This window comes from Rhamphochromis sp. 'chilingali' (assembly GCF_963969265.1).
Source record: "Rhamphochromis sp. 'chilingali' genome assembly, chromosome: 15".
Taxonomy (NCBI): Eukaryota; Metazoa; Chordata; class Actinopteri; order Cichliformes; family Cichlidae; genus Rhamphochromis; species Rhamphochromis sp. 'chilingali'.
The window spans coordinates 25680152-25705641 of record NC_137942.1 but is presented as its reverse complement, the minus strand read 5'-3'; the positions used below and the strand labels follow the sequence as shown (position 1 = coordinate 25705641).

The 25490-nt window shown below is 40.7% G+C and overlaps 1 protein-coding gene across 1 annotated transcript in view; it reads left to right on the top strand.

Annotated features, from left to right (window-relative positions):
- The window catches only part of LOC308411793 (interferon-induced very large GTPase 1-like), a gene marked incomplete at its 3' end in the record, with an annotated part of 253476 nt that overhangs the window by 6362 nt on the left and 221624 nt on the right, over positions 1–25490 (top strand).

Genomic DNA, 25490 nt, shown 5'->3' with positions numbered 1-25490 from the left:
CAACTAATATTATACAATCATGAGTTAATTTACAACAGCAAGATGCACTCCAACAACACAAACCTTCACCAAGGCAACTCACTGTCAGGGCAGTACTTACTATTAAGGGAATAGTGCTGTATTTTGTATATTTTCATTGTGTTTTCTTTGATATTTTGAAACCTTTTTCATGTGAATATATACATGCATGACATTTATTTCATTCTTTAATAAAATTCATTTAAATGTTTAATAATAAATATTAAAAGTATGCATGAGAATTCTACATGTATTCAAACTGTTATGTATCTAAACACTGATAATCTGTTACTGCTGTGTGCATAAAGTCATAATAAAATAAATGTTACCAAAACAAACAAAAGTTGCACAATTTTAAGCCTATTTTTAAAAGATAAAAGACATTTTATGAATGTTTCACCTTATTTAATCCTACAGAAGAGGTCAGAGGTTCAAAGTAACAATATAATTAGAATAATTCCCTAAATGTCTGTATGTTGTCAATACGAATGTCAGTGAGAAACATAGATTTAACTAGTTATAGCAGTTTTTATCACTTTGACGGTCTATTGACTTTGAAGGAGAGGTCAGAGGTCAAATGTGACATGATATCTGAAATCTGCATATGGCCAGGGACTTGCAGGGGGCGTGAGCACCTGCCCATTTCCTGATGGGTGCCCCCAAGTGCCCTTTTCATGAGGCATGTTTTTAAACTTTATTTTATTCTTTTTTTTTTTTTTTTATGTCTGTGTTTGTGTGTGGAGTCCTGCCTGTGCCCCTCAACAATAACACTTAGCTAATATTCACAATTTTGCTAAATAAAATGATCTGGCTTGCATTAGTCACATGAAAACCATGAACCAAAGCTCACCTTTGGCAGCAGAGCGCGCTGGTGGAACAAGCTTGCAAAGCGCACGCTCGTTTTTTGCTGCCTGGGCGATGCGGAGCTGTAGGGGAAGCACCGTAATTAATTGGGAGACGTAGACTGATGCAACAAAAACCAATAAGTAGGGTGTACAGCGTACACTATAGTCTATAACAACAGGAATATTAGGTTATTGTGTGCACGATGAAAGCTGTCTCGTGGCAACTGACGAATTGAAACAAATGAGCGTGCTGTGTGTGCAAAAGTGCGACAAAACATTACCTGTCCTTTTATTAAATGCTCAATTAGTGGTGGTCATTAGCTGCTAACTAACTGGGTAAGGGTTACAGGGGTCTTAGTCTGGCAACCGTTTTAGGGAACATATTTAGTTTTAAAGTAAGTTACAGGGCGTTCCCCTGCCTTTCTGGTATGCATATCCACATAATTATGGATTATTATAATTACGATATAAAAAAAACACAAACTGTAATTTAAAGAAAATACACTAAGAAACAGATTAGATTACATTTATATTTCAAATATGACAAAAATGCAGATTTTTCAGCAGCAAAATTATTGTATCTCTACAGTTTAAATGTTTAATAGGCTTTCTGCCTGTACAGATAGTCAAACAGATTGAATCATCATAAATGCATTATTTTATATTTATTATTTATTTTTTAAATTCTTATCACTTAGCACTAAGAATGAATAATAAGGGAAGGATTCTGGATCAGCACCATGATACAAACTTGTGGCCATAGTATGTACAGTATTCTGGAGAAGGTATGAAATGTAACTGTATATGCATGTGTGTATGTGCGTGTGTATTTTATGTGCATAGATTTTTTTTGTTACATTCTTACCCTACTATGACAGCCCCTTTCTTTTGCCCTACTAATACTCCGGTTTCAGTTTATTTCCCACATTAAAAAAAAAAATCTGTTGTCTTATGGTTCCAAGAGCTGTCACCAGTCTTTGCATTTAATTGTTATCTCATTACATTTCTTTAATTAGCTACCCTCTCTCCTATGGACTTTTTAATGTCTACAGTCTCAGATCAACACAGCCCTGTCCTCCAGCATTATCAGCATCAGGAGCAGCAGTAACCCCTCAACAGCAACATTGTACCCCATCAGGTAAAACATAGGCTACGTTTGCTTTGCATTGTCCCCACCCGATTACAGTGATATAGTTTGATGCGTTTTCATATTAGATGACGAATATGGTTCTGTGCCCTTTTTAACTTTGAGCACCTGCCTCTTCGGAAATCTCTGCACGGCCCTGCTCAGCAGAGCTCTGACTTTTGGTCAGTCTGGCTGTAGTGCTGAAGAGAAACCAAGGGTTGTTCTTATTTCCTTCAATAAGTGATGAATAGTAAGATGTCTACTACTGAGGTTTTTTTTTAAAGCAGCAAATTGGCTTAAACTGGCTCCAGGCTAAATGATGATCTTCTAAATTAGTGAGAGGATATTTCTTCTCCAGCCTACGAGTTATCTGCTTTAAAAGAAGTTGTTACTTGAGTCACCTTTGCCTTCCTATCAGGTTAAATGCATCTGGACATTGTCCTCTGGCATAAACAATGCATTTTCTTAAATTGTCACTCACTGGGTATTTTTTCTTTTTAAGACCGTTCTTTATAAACTTCTGAGATACTTCTGTGGGGAGTTCCACTTTCTGAGATTCTCAGACTAACCAATCTAGCACCAACAACTATGCCACATTAAAAGTCACTTAAATCACCTTTCTTCCCCATTCTGATGCTCGGTTTGAACTTCAGTGAGTCGTCTTGACCACGGTGCATGCTTAAATCCTAAATATACTGAACTGCTGCCATGTGATTGGCTAATTAGATATTTACATTAACAAGCAGTTGAACAAGTACACTTATTGAAATGGCTAGCGCCTGCCTGTTTGTGTGTGTGTGTCTTTGTCAGTGTTGGGACTAGCGCGTTATTAAGTAACGCGTTACAGTAATTATGTTATTATTGTGATAACGAGCACGGTAAGTAGTTATTATGCCAAAACCAGGAACGCGGATTTAGAGAGGCTCGTTATTCGTTACTTCGTGTGGTGGCAATCGCGGAGCTTCCACAGATTCAGTAACATTAGCAAGTGGTGGAGGCAGCAGGTGGATGAGGGAAAAGGGAGGCAGGAGGAGGAGAGAAGTTATGACCTGCAGTCTATCTGGGTCAGATATAAACCAAGTTTAGTTGGAGTTATGCTGACTTTTTCGTACTGCGTGCTAGCTAGCATGACGGGGTTTCTATACAACTGGGTGAGTGCTATGTTACTGATGTTGAACTTTATTTTGTTCATAAGGTTAATTATTAGAGTTGCCAGCCGTCCCCTAAAAAACAGAATCGTCTCATATTCAGAGAAAATATTACGTTTCTTATTGAGGTGAAAAGAAACAGTTTGTCTCGGACTTCAGCTACAATGAAAAAGACACAAAGCTGGAGTTATTCTGTGTCTTTGCTGCACAGCTGCCTCTTCTTCTCTCATTCTCCCCCCTCCCTCTCCTGTTTCTACTTCAATCATGAAACTGATCAATGATCAACTGATCGGCTTTTCTCTCTTGTTTGTTTATTGCCTACTTCGTGTGGACGTCGCGTTAAACAACAGCAGCATGTTTGATCAGCTGTTGTTAGAATTTATTTAATATTACTTTCTAGTATCAGCTGATGTTTGCTGGAGCCACAGCTGTAAAAGCTGCTGGTCATGATGTCGGTTTGGATATGTGATGAGATGGAAACATGAAGGTGAAACCAGGAGATGTCCTTACTGAATCATTAGAGCTGAACAGGTGATGGAGAAACAGGTTTACCTTTTAGGTGACATGAATGAGTTGAAGGGAAGTTATGAACTGTTTCTGAGAGACAAATAACACCAGGATCCTTTTTTTACTTAGCTGACAGCTGGTAACTGTGCAGGGGCGGGTCTAGCAAAGTTTTGCCAGGGGGGCCATGTAGGGCATTAACAGGGAAAGGGGGGCAGAAAGAAATACTTTTCTTTCTTATTCTCATTTAAAATGTCTAGCTTTTAAAAAATAATTATCTGAGTCTTACCACAAACGATTGATAGATTGATACATATAAACCATCAAGACAGTGTACATCACTGTCACAACAGCGTTTGTTTTCATTCAAAGGCTTTATGATTTTTCCTATAATGGTGGGCTGGTCTCTAGTCAAAATGCCCGGGCCGATTTTTTGTCCCAGTCCAGCCCTGTATGCAGCTCATCTGCAGTCTGGTGTTGCCTACATCTTTCTATTCAGAAGGCAGAATTTCCGAGTTCCGAGTACAATCGAAAGCACCACGACTGCAGTTTTTGTGTTGGATGTAAAAAGTGCACATGACGCTGTGACGTAGGCTAGAATCATGGCGGCAGTCAACGACGGTCCAGGCATGGGATTTCTCTCGTGGAAATGTGCACATTATCTTTTCCTTTCTATTGGTAGGTGGCACAGTGCACTTGTGGCAAGTAAGCAAGCTAGAAGACTGGCAGTCTGGCTGGGTATCCAGTTATGGAAGCAACACATTAACAAGAGAAGTCTGAGTAAAACCAAAGTTACTTTCCCTAGTAACTAGTTACTTTGAAAGTAATGAGTAACTTGAAGTAACTGAGTTACTTTTGATGGAAGTAGCTAGTAATGTAACTAAGTTACTAATTTAAAGTAACTTACCCAACACTGGTGAGTGCTGTATTTTTTGTTTTTATTTTTGAATGTTGTTATTCCTGAATAATTTGCCAGTGTGTTGTTGTTGTTGTTTTTGTTGTTGTGTGTGTGTTTTTTTTTTTCCCCCCTTATTTTTATTTTTTCTGTGTTGCACGCCGGTTGCCTAGGCCGGGGTGTAACAATGAAGACTTTTGGCTAAACTGTGTATTGCACCTTTTTCGCCCCATAGTCCCTTAATCTGTCCCTCTGCTAATCTGGTAAATCAATTGTCTTGTGCAGGTACCTCCAATATGACAAGGAGTGTAAGCGAGGATAAGGTCAGAATCTTTTTTATTTACTTATTCATTATTGACTTATTTATTTATTTGTTTTTTAACGTTTATCCCACACAGTCTTAATAATTTGTCAGTTCCTAAGTGTGCTTTATTTCTTGCAGCAGTCAGTGACTCAAGTAAAAAAAGGACAATGTACATGAAACATTGAAGGACTTCTCAGCAGGCTTCACCTTCAAGACAAAAAAACAAAGATGTCACCAGCAGACTTACTTAAAATATGTCCTCCTGTGAAACAGATACATGACACATCTGAGAAAGATCTAGCGCATACATTTCTTCAGAAGTTATCAATGCTGGACTATCGAGTCAGATACATTCCTGTAAGACAAGACGATGCTGATGTGAGCTATTCACAAACTGTTACGATTTCTGACAGTGATGACTTAGATGCTCTATTTAGCACCGGTGTAGATTCCCAATCAAAAGAGTGTCATGTGCATCCATGCTGGGAGTTAACCGCCAAGAAAAGACTGAAAAGATGAAGAGTGAATGAACAGAGAAGAAGAAACGGCTGATTTGGGCCTGTGTCTGATTTGGGAGGCCACACAGGAAGCTGTGAGAAGAGGGGACGAGGACCGGTGAGAGGTGAAGGCTGGACGTGTTCAAGTGAAAGTATAGGAAAATTGGGTTGAAAATTGAGGCTGAACTTGTGGGGTTTAGAAATGTCCAGAGCATCGCAACAGAAAGGTGAATTAAAAAAAGAGAGAGAGAGCAGGATGAAGAAATAAATAAACTAATAATACATAAATGAATAGAAAAATCTTTTGTATATGGCGAGGTGCTGTGGGCACCTAAGTCTTTGATAGTGTAGAATTTTCAAGTCAATACCATGGTTGCATCTACTGAAAATCTCTGTGAAGCTTAAATCTCAATGACCTTGACTTCAAGGTCAGAGGTCAACTTTTCTGAAAATCAGAGGAGTTTCACATTCATAACACAGGTATGTCTACTAGGAGGCTGAAGGGTAGCACTATATATTTATAAACAATCAAAAACAACAATTATTACACAATTTATTTCCAATTTGTATGGAATTTATTTCTGTAAAGGTGGTGTTTTAGGTCTGATTGAAGGACTGATGTGATGGTAAGGTGTCCACTGCTGCGCTTTGAAGATTGGTAGGCTTTTTTTTTTTTTTAATTTTCACAAGAATTGCTACTTCCCCTAGAGTTTTGGCCACTCCAACAATCAGAAGATTTCCCTATGAGCAAGCATTTAGCGACAGTGGGAAGGAAAAACTCCCTTTAAAAAGGAAGAAACCTTCAACAGAGCCAGGCTCAGGAAGGGACAGCCCTCTGCCACGACTGGTTGGGGTGGGGGGAGTGAAAATTTAAAAAAAAGAAGCCAAAGTGATCATTATTGAAGCAGCTTAATTAATTTTTGCATTGTAATTTGCTGTTAATGTCATTTTCCAACCCCAGTTTGTATTTTTATCACTTTTGTCCAGGGTGGAAGATGCCATGCTGGAGACTGATTCAGTATGGTCTTTCAATGTTGATACATGGGAACCTTTTAGAGAGGCCAGGGCTGAAAAAGGGATGCCGGAGAACCTGAGAGGGTGTTATCCGCTGGTGTGCATCCAAGGCCAACATCTCTTTAATTAGGCTGACAAATAAGCGTTGGCCAGCTTCTGGTCCTCGTCTAAACATCATTAGCTGTTCGAGGTCATCCAGACGTGTAAGTATTATGTATCTTGTCTCCAGGGATTCATGTCCTGTCCCTGGAACAGAGCCTTTATATTGTTCTTCCGTCTTAAATGTCCAGCGCTGTTGCTTGTATTTGTCTCCAATGAAATAGTTTTCAGTGTAGACGCCAGAGTCTAGCACATGATCTGGTGGCTGACCCTGAGTCTCTATGATGAATTTCAGATAATCATAGTCATTCTCCGAAGGGTAGAGTGGCACCCCTGTAGCAAGCTCCACAGCCACCAGCCCCAGAGACCACATGTCACTTGCTTCATTGTAAGGAAGGCCAAGCATAACCTCAGGTGCACAGTAACCAACCGTCCCCACAAAGTCACCAGGTATCACTGCAGACGCAGGACATGCGAGGCCAAAGTCTATAAGTTTGACTTTGATGGGAGACTCATGGCGGTTTACAACCATGATGTTTCCAGGTTTGAGGTCAGCGTGCACTATTCCCACAGAACTCAGGTGGGACAGAGCATTTGTGATTTGACCTAAAATTGGCCTGACTTCGCTTATGGGGAGACCCTGTTTATTCCGGTCCCCTATGTAGTCCCACAGGCATTGATCAAGGAGTTCAAATTTCAGGCAAACCCGCTGTCCGTCGTGGAAAAAGCCGTTCCATTGAACAATGTTGGCGGCATCTGGATCCAACCTTCGCAGCTGCTCCAAGATGAAAATTTCCACATGTGCCTGTTGCAGAATATCAGGGTCGCTCTTGTTGACTTTAATGGCAACAGCTTGGTTGGTTGTTGTGTCGCGACATTTGGCTACAATACCAAAGCCCCCTTCTCCGAGGAAAGCCTCTACCTTGTAGTGCTTTCCCAAAATGCTCCCTTTAACTAATTCAAGCTCATCTGAGCTGAATGATGGACTGACTGATGTGTGGACGAATACTTGCTGAGAAAATTCAACCGAGTTTTGAAAACTGCAGTTGATTTTCTGTGATCTCTTGCTTTCCAAGTTTGAAGGGTGCTGAAAGACCACAGGGTTTTGTGATCTTTCAGCACTCATGTCAATGCACAGGGAACTCTTAGGGCTGAAAAAGGGATGCCGGAGAACCTCCGAGGGTGTTATCCGCTGGTGTGCATCCAAGGCCAACATCTGTTTAATTAAGCTGACAAATAAGCGTTGGCCAGCTTCTGGTCCTCGTCTAAACATTATTATTTGTTCAAGGTCATCCAGACGCGTCAGTTTTATGCATCTTGTCTCCAGGGACTCATATCCTGTCTCATACTGAAATTGTTGGTCAGTCTTAAATGTCCAGCGCTGTTGCTTGTCTTTGTCTTCAATGAAATAGTCTTCAGTGTAGACGCCAGAGTCTAGAACATGATCTGGTGGCTGACCCTGAGTCTCTATGATGAATTTCAAAACATCATAGTCTTCATTTCCAGGGTAGAGTGGCAGCCCTGTAGCAAGCTCCACAGCTACCAGCCCCAGAGACCACATGTCAATTGCTTCATTGTAAGGAAGGCCAAGCATAACCTCAGGTGCACAATAACCAACCGTCCCCACACGGTCACCAGGCATCACTGCAGACGCAGGACATGCGAGGCCAAAGTCTATAAGTTTGACTTTGATGGGAGACTCATGGCGGTTTACAACCATGATGTTTCCAGGTTTGAGGTCAGCGTGCACCATTCCCACAGAACCCAGGTGGGACAGAGCATTTGTCAGTTGACCTAAAATTGGCCTGACTTCGCTTATGGGGAGACAGTGGTTTTTCCGGTCCCATATGTAGTCCCTCAGGCATTGATCAAGGAGTTCAAATTTCAGGCAAACCCGCTCTCCGTCGTGAAAAAAGCCGTTCCATTGAACAATGTTGGCGGCATCTGAATCCAACCTTCGCAGCTGCTCCAGGATGAAAATTTCCAATTTCGCCTGTTGCAGAATATCAGGGCGGCTCTTGTTCACTTTAATAGCCACAGCTCGGTTAGTCATGGTATCACGACATTTGGCTACAATACCAAAGCCCCCTTCTCCGAGGAAAGCCTCTACCTTGTAGTGCTTTCCCAAAATGCTCCCTTTAACTAATCCAAGCTCATTTGAGCTGAAGGATGGGTGAGCTGACATGGTGAAATGTGTCGGCTTGGTCGGTGAATTGCTAAGTAAAATTCTCTCAAAACTCTCCAAAAAGGGTTTGCTTGCTGTCAGGTCAAGGTCCGTTCAGCATTAAAGTTTAACAGAGCAAAGCTCCTATTTAAGGGTTTTTTCTCTCAGCAAGATGATGACATAACAAAGGATCTATGTCATCATCTTGTGATGTCACAAGATGTCACCTTTTTTCACAAGATGCATTCCATTTGGATCAAAGGCATTCTATTTTTTCAGTTGAAACACTAAAAAAAAAACAATGTTTCAACAGGCCAGGCTGCATTTTCTGCTGCAACATCTCAACAGGAGATAATAAGATAAAGACAAGGAAGACTGGTGATCTATCCATATCAGCAACATCGGCAGCTTTCTAGTGCAGGAAGTAATAAATTCAGCCCTCGTGTTTGCACTACAGGTTGCTTTCATGAGTATTTCTGTTTTTGTGGTGGGGGAATTTTTCCTCGTTCCAACGATGTAAACAAAAACATTAATTGTGCTTTCCGCAATGACTAGTAATCATTTTGTCCTACTGTTCATTTACAGAACAGGAAAGGTTTTGTTTGGTTATGATTGTTTTGCAAGAAATGCTTCAATCACAGTGGGGTAGTCTTGATTAAAATGTTATATGAGAACTGTGGCACCATGTGTGACCAGATATTGGCATGTAGTCGTCGCCAGACTGTCATCAAACGTGTGAAGTTTGGGACAGACTGGACAAAATACATTTTTAGAGATGAAAATCTTATGTCCAGTGATAAATGATCAAAATTCCACCACAAACATGGCTTTGACAAAGATGTCCCTTTCTGAAGTAACCCCAAAAAGTTCCTGAAGTAACCAAATGGAATTTAACCAGTGACCTCTCACTTTGCAGGCGAATGTGTAAACCAGCGATGCCTGGAAAACACTAAAACTGTGCCAAAATGTCATTTTACATTCAAAATGGCGGACTTCCAGACTTCCTCTTTGGATTGGGTTCACTGAATCTGTGTGTAATAAATGTCATACACGTATTTCAAGCTGTAAATAAGTTGTTAGAAGTTCTTTAAAATTTCTTAAGTGGTGCTGTAGATCCATTTCTGCAGTGCCAGTCACTTTTTAAAAAAAAGTACATTTTGACCTGATGTGAAGAATGCAAAAAATGTCATTAGTTTGGAAGCATGTTTGGTATATGATATACTTGCCTGACTAATAATAATTTATTATTACTATTACTACTGTTGTTGTTGTTGTACAATGGAGCCTTTCCCCTGTGAATGACCAGCTCCCAGCTAAAATGTGTATTTTGTGCCATTTATAAGGTCAGTGCTTTATCATACCTTAAACTGTGCAGGGTAAAAGCCTCAGCTGCTGGGAAAAGCACAGGTGTATTAGAGTTTTTCTGAATTGCTAAAACACTAAACCCCATTGTAAAAACTAAACTGTCAACTATGAAAACTCTTTCATCAAATCAGTCCCACTGTTGCCAAAATCTTAAACACTATTCAAAGCTCAGTCTCCCATTTAGCAAAACTCTAAACACAAAACACACTTAGCAGTGTGGTGCACCTGTTGTCGTGTGAAGGCTGTGTGCAGTAGTGATGTCTCCTGTGTGTCGAAGCTTTGAAGCGTGTGTCGGGTAATCTCGTGGTAGTTTTGTAAAGCGCGTATCGAGGCTTGCTTTGATTACGTATGCAGTGATGTTCGAGGCCTCGCGGGCAGTCCGTACCACGTGACTGATTCAGGAACTGGCTCGCCGGTTTGCACCAGATTCTAAATAAATTGGGCAGCAAAACACAGCTGATTCCCCGTCACATTGTGTTGTGGAATTGGATTACGTCCCAGTTACATACTTACTTGAACATTTCTCCTTCGATGGAACCAGCAAGGAAGAGAATATTTGTCTGACAACATTTAATCTCATCTCTCCTAATAAAGTATGCACACAGTAATAAATATCACAAATGATAAGTACCATAATATAAATCAACAACACCACAGATCTTATAATCTGATTTTAGTTTATTAAAAAGTGAAGCACCACACACTAGTTTGTGTCATTGTCCAGATGTACATAAGCATGATTACACAGTTACACAATCATACCAAAACTCTGTCCTGATAGTTTCCACTTTCTCTTTTGTATCAGACATACTGAGACAATATTCGGGATAAATAACCATGAAAACAATTTATTTATTAAGTTTAGAGGTTTACACATCACATCATTATAATCATTGAGCCTGTCTGACTTTAATCGTCCACTTGATGGCGCAGTAGAGCCAATGAATCGTCACAATGCTTCGAACCATGAGTCGACCAGTTGGATGGAAAGCTTCAGTTCATCACAAGGCTTCATCTCACCATCACTAATGAAAGCTCTTATAATTTGGCTGCTATTAGAGACCATTGATTTAGGCTCTCTTTGGTTACTACGTGGATCTTTTTTCAGACAAATTAATGAAAAAAATATAATAAATGGAAAAACAGAGTACAAATGTGAACAGTTAACTGGATATTACAGCGCGATTTCAGTGCATAAATACATACATACAGGTGTGAGACGTAAGTGGTGCAATATTGATAGAGCTCACATGACTCCGTCCTGTTCGTATCCCAGAAATCCACCAGGATTTTAGTGCCTCATATACTGCACAGGTCATTGGCACACCTGAGATTCAGGACGACATGCTAAGCAGTGCTGTGTCACCATCAATAATACACCATACTAATGCAAGGTACAATTACAGCTGGGCTCCGCCACATTTTATTTTAACAGAGGAAATAAAATATGCAGAGCTAGCTGAGTTGGTTGAAATTCAGTTGCTACTTTAAGAGAATTTCATACAAGAATAATTGCAGATAAAATAGGTTATTAAAGCTGTCATCATTGCTTCAGTGCCATATTCTCTCTGCTGTAACTCCGATTTGAAGAGGGCTTGTTTAGGCAACAACTCAGAGCACTATACGATCACTGCCGGTCACTTAGGTGATTTGTTATAAATGTGAAAACAGCTATGCAGGTTTAATGCAAGGAAGTCTTTACTCAGTGTTTGGCATGGGTCCTAAATGAAGGAGGGGTAGTCTGTCAGTCACTGCATTCCTCACCTGCATGGGAAACTTCCCAAACTGGAAGTTATCAGAAACATTGGAGACAATACTGAATCCACCAGAGACAGCTGGGACAGGTCCTAGTCATTACCATACAGAAAAGAACGGATTTATTTCAGTTCAGTTCAAATTAATAAGGTGAAGAAAAAACAGAGACTGCATCTTATGTGTTTTCTATTCTATTCTAGTAGTTTTAGAATCCAATAACTACACAAACAATCATGGCAGTGAGGTGTGGAGGGCCAGGAGTGACAAAATGAATGAATTAAATATGCCATTAATTATTGAATTAAATGTTTCATTATTTAATTAAATGCCCATTCACTTCACTAGTGTTTGTAGTTGTTGTTGAGAAATGCCCACTGAAAGAATGGCCACCAGGGCAAGTGCCTGTAATCGGATTACAGTAACACGTTACTTGTAACGCATTACTGCCCATCTCTGTTGAGAACAAATAATGTAAATGAATAATAGTGTTCAAATTGTTCGTTAAAACTCTGCATATCTCAGAAAAACTAAAAAAAAAATCAGCTTTCTTCACTCACTTCTTTACAATGCAGCCATTACAGTCTTCTTTGATTGGTCGCTGCAGGATTGCCATTCTTCTCATGTTTAGTTTTTTTTTCCTATCAGTGCTTTAATTCTATGAAATAAATTTTTCAAAGTCACTTTTTGCTTTCACTAGCTTGTTTTTAGTGTCCCACTTTTGGATCTTCTGAACTCACTCTGATTAAAGTTGTCATTGTACTAATGTTATTCATGTGCAGCTGACTTCACAGCTGTGTGTTGTTTTTTTTTATTGCTTTTTTGCAACTTTTTGTGATATCTAAATGTTTAACCTGTTCAATAACATTATTACTATTCAGTGATTATTATATATGATTATCACTTGGCTACGTGAACATACATAAATCTGTTAAATCTCAGCGACACAAGCATGTCTTCATGCGCACACACAGTTTCTACTCCCATTCAGGTTTATATTTACACCTTTTACAGGAAGAATGGACAGCCATCACTTTAAGGAAAAACAAAGAGAGAGAGAGAGAGAGATTATAAGTTCAGGGCAGGTCAGTTTTTATAGAAATGCATAGATGTGTGCTGTACTTCCATCTGGCTTATTACTTTCTAATGCAGGGGAAAGACATTGGCAAAGAAACACCTACTACATAAATAGTTTGATTTGAAGTTGCTCTTTTGAGTCCTCTCTATTGACTCTGACATCCTGCTGTTAACAGTTTCATGGTATTGCTTTGTTTGCTTTAAACAAACCTCACAGGGTGGTAGAATATGTCTGCGGTGCAGAGGTCCTTGGATCGCCTCTCTGTTGTCTTTGTTGACAGCAATGAAGGTGGTGAAAGAACTGCTCACTCCTGATTGGACACTGAGCTGCACCACCTTCTCCTTCACTCCTCCATCTTGCTGTCCTCTGAGCTCTCTCTCCTTCATCTCCAGGGAACGAATCAGAGTGCGAGCACCCAACCTGTGGACTGTTAATCTGCAGACAAGGAAGAAAACATTTACAGTTCTAATGTTTCCTATTTTTGCTACATTAGTACATCACTGACTTTTCTGTTTTTCTGTGCTGAGGGTGCATTCTTTTTATATTAGAATTAGTAGAGTTACAGAGGGTATATAGAGTGTGAACATAAAATAAGAGCTTGATTAGGCTGTAGAAACGGATGAAAATCCAGTAAAGTGAAGAGTGTGTGTGTGTGTGTGTGTGTGTGTGTGTGTGTGTGTGTGTGTGTGTGTGTGTGTGTCTTATACACCGAGCTGTTTTTTCAGTACTAATAAGAAAATTCTGTCCTGTTTCATGTTCTTATTATTCCAGAAACTGTCTTCTAAACTTCAATAAAAAATGTCAAAAGTGCTTTAAAGTACAATGAAAGTAAAAGCTGCTCAAGGTCAGGTTACTGCTGTTAGAGATAAAATATTTTTCTTACCTGCAAATAAACTACGACAGAAGATAAGCAGCAAACACAACTTCATCGTTTCTCTATCTTTAAGGTCATAACTATTATTCCTTTTCTTTACAGAAATGTGAATCAACAAGTCGTCGTCCACCGACAGTAAGTGACCAACCCGTGTCCCTCCCCCTGTTCCTCCAGTTTCTCCAGTTAGCACGCTTGTAACCATGGAAACACTTAAATCTGCAGTTCTTACATACAAAACCTTTTTTTTTTAAATTGCAGTAATAATAAGAAACCATAGAAAGTCTTGTGAAACTATGCAAACTACTGAATGATTTAACATTGCGTTGTTTCAAAGTTTTCATCAGTGTTGCCTAAATTGAAAATTGGCGCAGTTTATGTCTGCAGGGGTCTGCAGAGATGTTTTCTATCTGTTTCCTTACCCTGGACCTGTACAGACGTGCAAAGTACAGACTGGATAACGGCAGTGTAAAACAAATAACCAGCAGGTCCTGCAGATGAACTTGTTGAGCTGCCACAGGAAGTAGGAAGGTTGAATATTATTTTTGTTTGTGGCTTATTGGCCAATATATGATCGCTGAATAGTCTTGTTAAGCAGACTGGACAACAGCGACGCCTTGTGGCAAAGACCCAGAAGGTTCATTCAGTCAATCTGAAAGTAGCTTTTTTAGTGGGAGAAACTTTTCGTAACTCATTAAAGTGACTTCCTCAGCCTTGCCTGGATGATGAACCATGCACCAAGACTTGTGGCAAAGAGTTTAATTACGGTAACATGAGCAGCTCCCTGACATTCATCTCTAGCTTTATTGTCAGGAATCTAAGACCACGATACAATTAAAAGAAAATAGGAATGAATTAAGTTTTTTATTTTTTATTTTTTAGGTTTTTAAAGTATAGCCTCATCTGGAAGGTCCCATCATTGTTGGGGAGGATCTCTCCATTATCCACGCTTTCATGAAGCTCCTCTCCATCTTTCCTCCAGAACACCTTGGCTCTTTAAGGATAGAAACCTGCAGCGTGGCAGCTGACTGGAGAGGAGGAAGTCTTCTGGAGGAGAGACACTGAGGGAAGAACAACAGAGAGAAAGGAAAAAAGCGACAAATGTTAGATTCTGAATTGTACTCTATCTTAGAAAAAGGAAGCCATATGAATTTCGCCGCTTACTACATCAGATTATGTGATTATACCTGCTGTCTCCAGAAAGCTCCTCCCATAGTGGAAATGCTTCTTTAAAAACCTAGGGCATAAATGGCTTGAAGAGCTTTTATTATGTTCAAATCGGGCATGTTCCATATTCCATCTTAGTTTGGTGATGACAGCCTGTGGTTTTGGAGTGATATGCAGTGATCTGCAGGTCAAACACTATAAAGTCTTCTTCATCATAACCATACTGATTGTATCCATCAATTAGTCTCATCACTCCATTTACAACCACTCATCCTTTGCAAAATATGAACATCTGAAAAAAAAAATAAAGCCACAAAAGCTGCAATAAACCAGTAAGATGTCAGCAGAGGCCATAGCTAACATCATATCTGCAGACACAAAAATAGAGGCTCTACACCCACTGCACTGTTACAGGAACAAAACCAAACTACCAATTTGCGGGTGGAGTGAAAGGCTGATATTTTAAAGAACTTTTACTCTCTGGATTCTTTTGTTTTATTTCAGCAGTGTGGTAGGTTGACCATGACATTTCAGGGCTGCATACATGTCCTGCTAACACCGGGGATAGCCTTTAACAATAAAAAAGAGAATTAAATGAAGCTTATGCCAAATTTTAGTAAGTATGTGAGTGCATACAATCACTATGATAAATTGTAAATGGACTGATTCTTATATAGCGCTTTTCTTTTCTCCCGGAGCAGTCAAAGCGCTTAAGTCGTCTGCCTGCTTTCCCAGGTGTTTAACTCCTTCTCTATTCTTTACATCTTTTCCACTTTACCACACTGTAAAACTCAATGCCAACATCAGCACTGTAGTAAAATAATTTTCATGCCCATCTTCTTCAAGCCAATCAGTCTCCACTCAGCATAGTTTAAATCACACTACTTACCTTTGATCCTCCCTTGCATTCACTTGCATACACCAAGAAAACAAAGGAAGTGATCATGGACTTCCGCAAAACAAGAACTGATCCCCCTCTCCTATCCATAAAAGGTACTATGTGGAGAGGGTGTCCTCCTTTAAGTTCCTCGGCACCCACATATCCGAGGACCTATCCTGGTCCACAGACACATCAGCCCTAGTAAAGAAAGCCCAGCAGCGCCTCCATTTCTTGAGGGTTCTGAGATGGAACAGGCTGCAGACTGAACTCCTAGTGTCCTTCTACCGTGCCACTATCAAGAGTGTGCTGGTGCACGCCATCCCTGTGTGGTACGCTGGTTGCACAACAGCTGACAAGAAGAGACTACAGAGGGTCATCAGAACTGCAGAGAAGGTGACTGGCTGTCCACTCCCCTCCCTGGACTTAATTGCCAGCTCAAGATGTCTCTCCAGAGCCAGGGCAATTATAAAGGACCACCTCCATCCTAACCACCACCTCTTCAACATCCTGCCCTCTGGAAAAAGGCTCAGATCCATCAGGTGCAAAACCAACAGACTAAAGAACAGCTTCTTCCCGAGGGCTGTCAGAACTCTTAATGCAAACTAAGAGTGTGTAAAGACTTCCCCAACACATCCACCCTGAAGGAAAAAATGTCCATCCCGGTTTTCCCTCCAAGGCACGAGCGATAAGCAGAGTTCTGTCCTTTCCTTCTAAGATTCCTAATTATTTAAAGTAACACTCAGGTATGCCATTCAGCGTGTTAGTACGAGCTCGGGAGCAGCTTGGGAGAACAAGAAAACAGAGACTGCTTTAGGTTGCCTTCCCAATCGACTCAAAGGTTTATTTAGTACATAACAGCTTATATAGAGGAAAAAAAGGTTCGTGTGTCAGCAAGTTCTCAGTTCAAACCGGTACAGACCAAATAAGGAAACGTCTTCCTGCCTTGTGAGCAAAGAAGTATCCTGTGTGTAGTTTATCAGTTCAGCTACAATTTATGATCATCCCAGCAAAATACACTCCTAGACATAGAATACAGAGTTCTTTCATTAGTGAATTCTGAAACAAACCACCTGGCCTTTAACGAGCCTTTTTCTAAGAGATAAAGAAGGGAGGATGGGAGTAAGGAAGTGGTCTCGTCTCTGTGGTGTTTTCGACCTTGGGGTACCAGCCTGTGAGTCTTACACATCAATTCTTGGGTCAGAGAGAAAGAGAAAAACAACTATTAAATGGGCCTTATTGAGTAACTCTTTTCTGTATAATATCACAATAAAACAATATCCTGTAAATGCTACCGTGGTATCAAAATATCACAACAGTTCTCTCCTTTTATCATGAAATGATAACATAGTATAAAGACAGAATGTAATAACATAATATAAAGACAAATCATAAACATAAAACAAATCATAAATGTAACTAGTCCTTCGAGCAAGCTTAATATCAAAAATTCCGAGAGCGTATACATGGTATCACACAACAGACAATAATCATCGAAAACATGCTGCAACGGTTACAAAGGCTACAATTAGTTCCTTCCATCTTCCAAACGTGTCCTGCAGCCACTTGTCTAGCCACTGACCGTGGCCTGTATCGGCAATTAGTTCTATCTGCAATGCTTCAAGTTTATTCATAGCTTGTGTGAATGAACCGTTAGGAGCGGTGTTATTGGGAATGAAAGTACAGCATACATCAACGGTCACTAGACCACAGGTACCGGTCCAATTAACAGGTAGAGCTAATCTAAGGGTATTATTGCACAACCAATAAGCGTTAGGGATTGCTCTAGTTAGGCGCGTGACCATATGTGATTTAACTAACTCCCCCCAGTCAGTGTCATTTAATACACCCTCTGGGGGAACAATGATCGATTCTCCGCTCGAACTTGAACTGTGTGTGTGTTCCTCCAGATAGGATAAAACTTCAGCCACAGAGACAGCTAGCCATGTCTCATTACAGCGTGCACCTGGGGAGTCAGAGAAAAATGTGTAGTTATCCTTTGTATAATCTATGTGTGTGTCTGGGCCAGTTAACTTTAGTCTGCGCAGACATATCATACTAGTATTAAAATGGAGAGGGATCTATCCTAAGGGCAGTGAGGGTTTTAACCTATTCTTGGGGCGTTTCATTGGGGCGCAGGTCCCTGCGGTGTCATTAGATAACTTCAATAATTCGCCTAATGGAGTCTCAGGGTTAGTTGGTGTGTGTGTGTGTCTAAGTAGGCAGTCGAGAGGGCTCAGAGTCAACTGTAAAGCGTCTTTAAGGAGAGCATTATCTCCGCCGATTTCCTCTAGTCCCTCAGTGAGGGGGAAACCGGATATGGGGTATCCTACTATTACCTGTTCTGGATTAGCCTTTGAACAGACATAACAGTTACTGTTTCCTAAATCACGAGCGGCTGTTCTGGCATTTTCATACCAGGCGTTAGCTCCTGCTCTAGAGGGTGCATAAAATGGTTTATTAGTGGCGTTTATGTTGTCATTTACTGATTTTAGGGAACGTGAGGAGTGCATTAAGTAGGTGTCTTGCAAAATAGAGCATGAGGTATCGTCAGCAAAATATGACCTGCAGAAATATGAACATGGTTGCAGTTTACAATACAAAATAGCAAAGAGAAATCCTAAGGTTAATGCGATAGATATGATAGATAACCTAAATATATAAGAAAGACAGTTCTTCAGTCGTCTCCTGGCCTGGTCCCAGGTTCGAGAGACACAGAATAAGCGTCGTGTGATGACAATGGGCATTTCATTTTCTCCATTATCAGGATGGAATGAGTCTAGCTTTATCAGGTTAGACATCATGTGGTACTTTTGGCTTTCTGTTCCTGCTGGATGTTTGAGTACCTTGTTGTTGTTCTTTCAGACGTTGTGTGTTAATCAGTGATTGTGTGTGTGTATGTACATTGGATCCTGGCGCTGGCTCGCCGGAGATGTCGTCTACCCGTGTGTTTATTTGCTCTGGTTCCGGGCGTTGGCCCGCCGGAGATGTCATCTGCTTGATCCGACGCCTGAGATGGTCCGATTGGGCTGGTCTTAACCCTGCTGGCATGAATCCACTGAGGTTGTCCGTCTGTGAGGATGCTGGTTCTTCGTCACTGCCAGTACAGTCTGGGGCTGGAACACGCGCGGCCTCCCAGAGTGTCCTTGGTTTTAGTGACTTCTCCAACACGCATCTCCTTGTCTCCACTGGTGGAACTGTGGAGGGGAAAGGCTGAGAGAGACAAACTTTCTGATAGTTATTATTCAGTGTTTCTACCAGGTTGTGAACATCAGTGGACAATGCAATATACATCACCTTCTACTAGCGGTGCCCCTCTGGAAGCTGACCATGGTGTTGGAAATAGTCTTATTTCAAATGGAAATAATTTGGTTACTGCAGATGGAGTCATAATGTATGAAATGGAAAATCTGGTTGTGGTAAATGCTGATGTTTTGCTTTTGGTTTTCCTACATTAGTTCGTGCACATGTTAGACAGGTTGCTAATATGCTTTTTACTGCATGCAATGTTTTCTCAATTACAAATCTTGATTTTATTGCCCCTATTACCCCTCTTTGTCCGACATGACTCACACAGTGAAAATGTCGGGCAAGGACTGGCATCAGGGAATATGGGAGGGCAATCAAACCCTCAAGGTTTTTATATAGGCCATCTCTGTCATCTAAGGTACAGCCATTATTCTCCCAATAGGTGTAATCACATGCAGATGCTTGCTCTTGTATAAATTTTAAATCAACATTTGTTTCTAAATAGTCTGGGAGTGTAACAAGTGGCAGCTGTAGGGGCACAGATAATACTTCCTGCGGCGGTGGGAGCTGTGATGCAGCTGCAGCCTTGGCTGTCACGTCTGCTAAGGCATTACCTGTTGCTTCGTCTGTGTCAGCTGTACTGTGTCCTTTCGTTTTTACAACTGCAACGGCTGATGGTAGCTGTATAGCCTGAAAAAGTCTTTGAACAAAATCAGAATTTAGCAATTTATTTTCCATCAGCAGATCTAAATCCTCTTTGTCTCCACAATGTGCCAAAGTCATGCACAACGCCAAATGCATAGCGGCTGTCTGCGTAAATCGTCACATGCTTATCCAAATGTAGCTCACAGGCGCGTATTAAAGCCATGAGCTCTGCTTTTTGTGCTGAGTGAAATGGTAATGAGTGAGCCTCTAGTATGATGTCAGGCACTGTTACCACTGAATAGCCACAAAGAAATGAGTTGTCATTCGGCCTTGAACAGGACCCGTCCACATAAACCGTGGCTGAGTCTGGGATAGGTGTTTGCTCTAAATCTGGACGTGGTGCTGTGGATTCCTGTATACGTGTCATGCAGTCATGATCGTCAAGCCTGTCTGAGCCATCCTGTCGGTCATAAGAACACAGCATAGGATCAATAAATGTGCTGGCGAATTGGGTGTGCTGCTCGCTTTTATAGTGAGATTTGCATATGTTGTGTAGTTATGTTTGCTAGAATGGTCGTGACCTGGTGATTGGTGTGTAGAATAGTGTCATGTGAGAGTGTGAGCTTCTCGCAGTCCCTTATCATGATAGAGCAAGCTGCTACTGCCCTCAGGCAGGCCGGCATTCCTGAACAATTCAGGCAGCACCTTTGAGTGGCGGAGGTCAGCACTCCCTTTAATGCATTGAAAGAGGCAGTCATTTCTGTGGATCACAGTATTCGAGGAGGCTTCTCTTTTTTACAACAGTCACGCAGAATGTGGTCATGAAAAGAACAGTCTGGTATCCACTGTCTGCAATAGTTCACCATGCCCAGGAAGGACAACATTTCCTTCTGTGTAGTGGGCCGAGGGACGGAGGTCACAGCTTTGACCCTGTCTGCAGTCATGGAACGTTTTCCGTGAGACAGTGTGAATCCCAAATATTGAACAGAAGTCTGACAGTACTGCATTTTCTTTGCTGATGCTTTGTGGCCAGTCTTTTGGAGGTGCTGGAGAGGCATGTGTGTAGCAGTTTGACATAGTTTTTCACTTTCAGCACAGAGGAGGAGGTCATCCACATGTGGATCAGGGTGCAGCCCTGGAGGAGTGAAGCACCATTGAGAAAGCAGCAGAGCTGTCTATCATGCCTTGGGGCAAACGAGTCCAAGTGTACTGCTTATTTCTATGTGTGAATGCAAATAACGGCTGTGTGTCTGCATGCACAGGTACTGAGAAAAAGGAGCGGAGCATAAATCCACCACGGTAAAATGTGTATGCAATGCATGTCAATATGCTGTGAACATCTGAAACGAGAGGTGGCAGAGGAATGTTGACTGCATTAATTTGCCTTAAGTCTTGTATGAAACGCCATACGCCAGGTTTGTTAGGCTTTGGCACATGATTGACAGGAGTGTGGGCTTTATTACTCCTGTAGTCAATAAATCTCCTATCATGACATCTAGGGCTGCGGCTTTTTCGGCAGAAATGGGATGTTGCTTGACATATACTGGCTTGTTGTGTTTTAATAGGTGTACGTGATAAAGTGTACAGTCAATAAATCCTATATCATTCTCACTTTTTGACCACAATGTCATATTCTGGTATTCAGCTGGCAACGTAAGTGCAGAAATAGTACAGTGGATAGGGTAGGTTAGATCTATGTGACGACATGGTGTAGTTATGTCATAACCTATGTCTGAGTTATGTGACAAAATCACTGTTTGACCTTCACTTGTGTGAGCAGTTATCATGTTGTTGAACAGTGTGAGAGAAACAAAAGTGTGGCTCCCAGTCATGGGATTACCTGGTAGTGGCGTCTGTACACGTTTTTTTGGCACAGTGTGTGACATAGAGTACCGGACAAAAAGGATGTTGAGTTCATTCTCTGCTGAGGGTCCAGCTGACACAGAGGATGTTCCTTCTCCATCATGTCGGTACATAGGGCAGAGAAAACATAAGCTGTTATCAGTGTCAGCAAACATTTCACACTTTATGTTAAATGAAATACACAAATTCATTTTTGCTCTGGGTGTCTGCGGCTGCTGGAAAACTGAGCCACAATAAAAACACATATCTCTACTTTTTTCCTTCCGTCCTCTGAAACTTCCTTGCTGTGCTGGAGCGGGTAATCCTGCATACATTAATTTCTCACTTTCCTCTGAGCCTTCTACATCAAAATTCAACTTTATCTTAACACTTTTAGCTTTCGTGGTAGTATCTGCACTGGCCTTCAGTTTTACTGACCTGTTTTCTGGCGATAATCGTTCGGGATAGGGCTCCGGAAATAAATTAGAATGCATTGAACTTACAGTCCGTAAGTTGTAAACAAAGTCAGTCACATAAGCACTTCCGCATGTTCTGGATACGTAATCATGGAAGTCTTCGCCGATTCGTGGACGTGGGTTACACGTAACCGGAAATGGGAGTTGTACTGAGCCGTTATTTGAGACTTTATTTTGTATTTTATTAGATAATTTTTGGTTTTACAGGTACTTTAGATTTTTTATCGGACCTGTCTGTGGTCTTTGAATTATTCTGACCCATGTTCAGTGATTTCCAGAGGGGTTTACACGCTAGGAGGATTTAGGTTAGTATTTTCGCTGCGGCACAGCTGAGGTCACTTTAAATTTATTGCTAGCAATTTTTGTTTGGGTGAGCAACTCTCACTTAACGAGCAACTTCTCGCAAAACAACAGGCAACTCCCTGTGTCTTTCTGCTTTTAATTTACTGCTTTTAACCCTTGAGACCCGTGTTTTTTTTTTTTTTTTTCAAAAGAAAAATTAAACAATTAATTATTATTATTATTTTTTTTTTACGTATAAATGTGTTGTGTCTTTCCACTTGATTATAACTGATTTATTTATAACATTTTATATAAAAGAAAAACGAGAAGCACATTAATTCATAGTAATTTAACATAAAATTGTTTGATAGTGTTAATTTGGAAAGCCACAACTAGCGGGTCCACCAACACCACACAAGGGTTAATTTACTTTATTCGGGGACTGAGGAAGTCGTCAGTGTATCTCTCTGGATCACTAAGTGAAACTTCGTCAGCATATCCCGTTTTTTTTATGGATCGATCACTGAGAGAGGTATAATACGGTCTTTATATAAATATGAAAGACGCATATTTACCTTCTGTCAGTCGAATCCCACTTCTGACACCAAAATTGAAGGAAAAAATGTCCATCCCGGTTTTCCCTCCAAGGCACGAGCGATAAGCAGAGTTCTGTCCTTTCCTTCTAAGATTCCTAATTATTTAAAGTAACACTCAGGTATGCCATTCAGCGTGTTAGTACGAGCTCGGGAGCAGCTTGGGAGAACAAGAAAACAGAGACTGCTTTAGGTTGCCTTCCCAATCGACTCAAAGGTTTATTTAGTACATAACAGCTTATATAGAGGAAAAAAAGGTTCGTGTGTCAGCAAGTTCTCAGTTCAAACCGGTACAGACCAAATAAGGAAACGTCTTCCTGCCTTGTGAGCAAAGAAGTATCCTTTGTGTAGTTTATCAGTTCAGCTACAATTTATGATCATCCCAGCAAAATACACTCCTAGACATAGAATACAGAGTTCTTTCATTAGTGAATTCTGAAACAAACCACCTGGCCTTTAACGAGCCTTTTTCTAAGAGATAAAGAAGGGAGGATGGGAGTAAGGAAGTGGTCTCGTCTCTGTGGTGTTTTCGACCTTGTGGTACCAGCCTGTGAGTCTTACACATCAATTCTTGGGTCAGAGAGAAAGAGAAAAACAACTATTAAATGGGCCTTATTGAGTAACTCTTTTCTGTATAATATCACAATAAAACAATATCCTGTAAATGCTACCATGGTATCAAAATATCACAACACACCCTGACACTGCTGTTGATCATCTATGTGCAACATCTCAGTCTTTCCATGTTCTGTGCAATAATTTTGGCTCATGTGCAATTATTTTGGTCCCAGTCTGTTTCAATGTTTCCTACACATACACCATGTATATAGTTCCACTCACATATGTATACATATACACTGTTTTTTATTTTATTCTATTTATTTATTTAATTATTTATTTATTTTCCGCCTTCGTTGTATATTGGTTTCTCTTCTTCTTACTTTAGCACCTTTGTGGTTCAGCTACCCAATTTCGCTGTGCAAGAAACTGCACAATGACAATAAAAAGCTCTAAGTCTAAGTCTCTATTCTGCCTTAATTTCTGGCATAGCTTCGATTTCATTCAGCTGTGATAGACCATCAGAGTCTAACAGCCAAGCAGCTTACAAGGACATGAACTGCTGCACATAACAAGGCTGATTTACATCGTGGAGCCCTGGTCTCAAAAACTGGCATAGATGTAACTCTGTCTGTAAGCTGGATTTAAGTGCTTCAAGTTTTACCAACATGTTTAGTGGCATCTTCTGTTAATACGGAACATGACGTCATGTGGTTGGTTGGTTGCGGCTAATTGATTTACATTCGTTTATGTTGGCTAACCAGTGGGCGACCTTGCCATGCACCTATAAGGAATGTGGCACATCACGAACCAAAGCACCATCATGAATTGTCTGAAAATCACAACCATTTCTTTGGCCACCATGAGGTGGGGGATTTAGAGACTGGGCACCCAGCAACAATCTGGTACTTGTCCTGCAGACTGCTAAAGTACAATAAACACTCTGTAGGGTCAGCTTATGGAAAGCACCTCATCCTGATGGTGTACTGGGATGAGTACAGCAAGACTGCACCATGGAAGTAGAGAGGTCTTCACAAGCATCTTTAACACATCTTTGTCACATTGCTCTGTTCCCGCCTGTTTAAAAATATCTTTAATATGCCATTACCTAGGGTGACCAACTGTCTTCTTTTCATTTTTCACGTTCTGTCCAGGGCGTCCAGGGGGATTTTCAAGATTGATAAAAATGTCAGTGATTTCCTATATTCCGACAGAGGACCCATGTGTGTGACATCATCCCTGAACTGCTGCTTTGCGAGTTGTTCTGCGCTCACAGACGGGACAGACAGCAACGTGCCTAATGATGTTTAAAAGATCCCAAAGCGTAAGTGCATCTTTTCAGATGAACTGCAAAAGAAGTTTCCCTCGTACCAACCTGGTAATTTTTCTTTACCAACTTTGAGGAATCACCAGTCGAGACACTTTTTTAAAGATTATTATTTATTAAAGCATTGAATAATTAAAAAGTATCATGGATCTCTTCTGTTCAGAAAACCACAGATACAGCTAACTTCCCAGAAGTGAGTACTCAAGCTTAGAGGTACAGCTGCTACTCTGTTACACGTGTACTAGATGTTTTTCTCTATTCTTTCATCCTTCACCCAATAACTTGTTGTTTTAGTGACCATGAGAGCAACCGTGGCTGAGATACCTGACGATGTTTATGTCTCACATGGTACCGATGACCCACCTTATCATAGTACTTAGTGTCCCTTTACTTTGAAACTTCTACACTGTCACCATTTCTAACAAAACACTGTGTAGACATCTAAATTCTTAAGCTCTTATTTGCTATAATACTTAACACATGAAAAAATCCGATTTGAGCTGACCTCGTTGTTCTCTTTCCCCCTCACCCCTTTAGTAAAAGCTATTTCCTTACAATTGACACATACTTAGCATAATTCACTCGATTTAGCATTATTTCAACAGGATTTCTTATTTTAAACAAAAATACATTGTTTTCCTCCATCATTCTATTCTTTACACTCACATACAGCGTTTAAGGTGACATCTGCACAGAAAGAGTGCAGATGTGACATTGTGCAGTACACACACAGAGAAAGTCTGGGTTGAAAGGTTATTAGAATTATTTCATTGTAGTGATAATTTTCTTGTTCG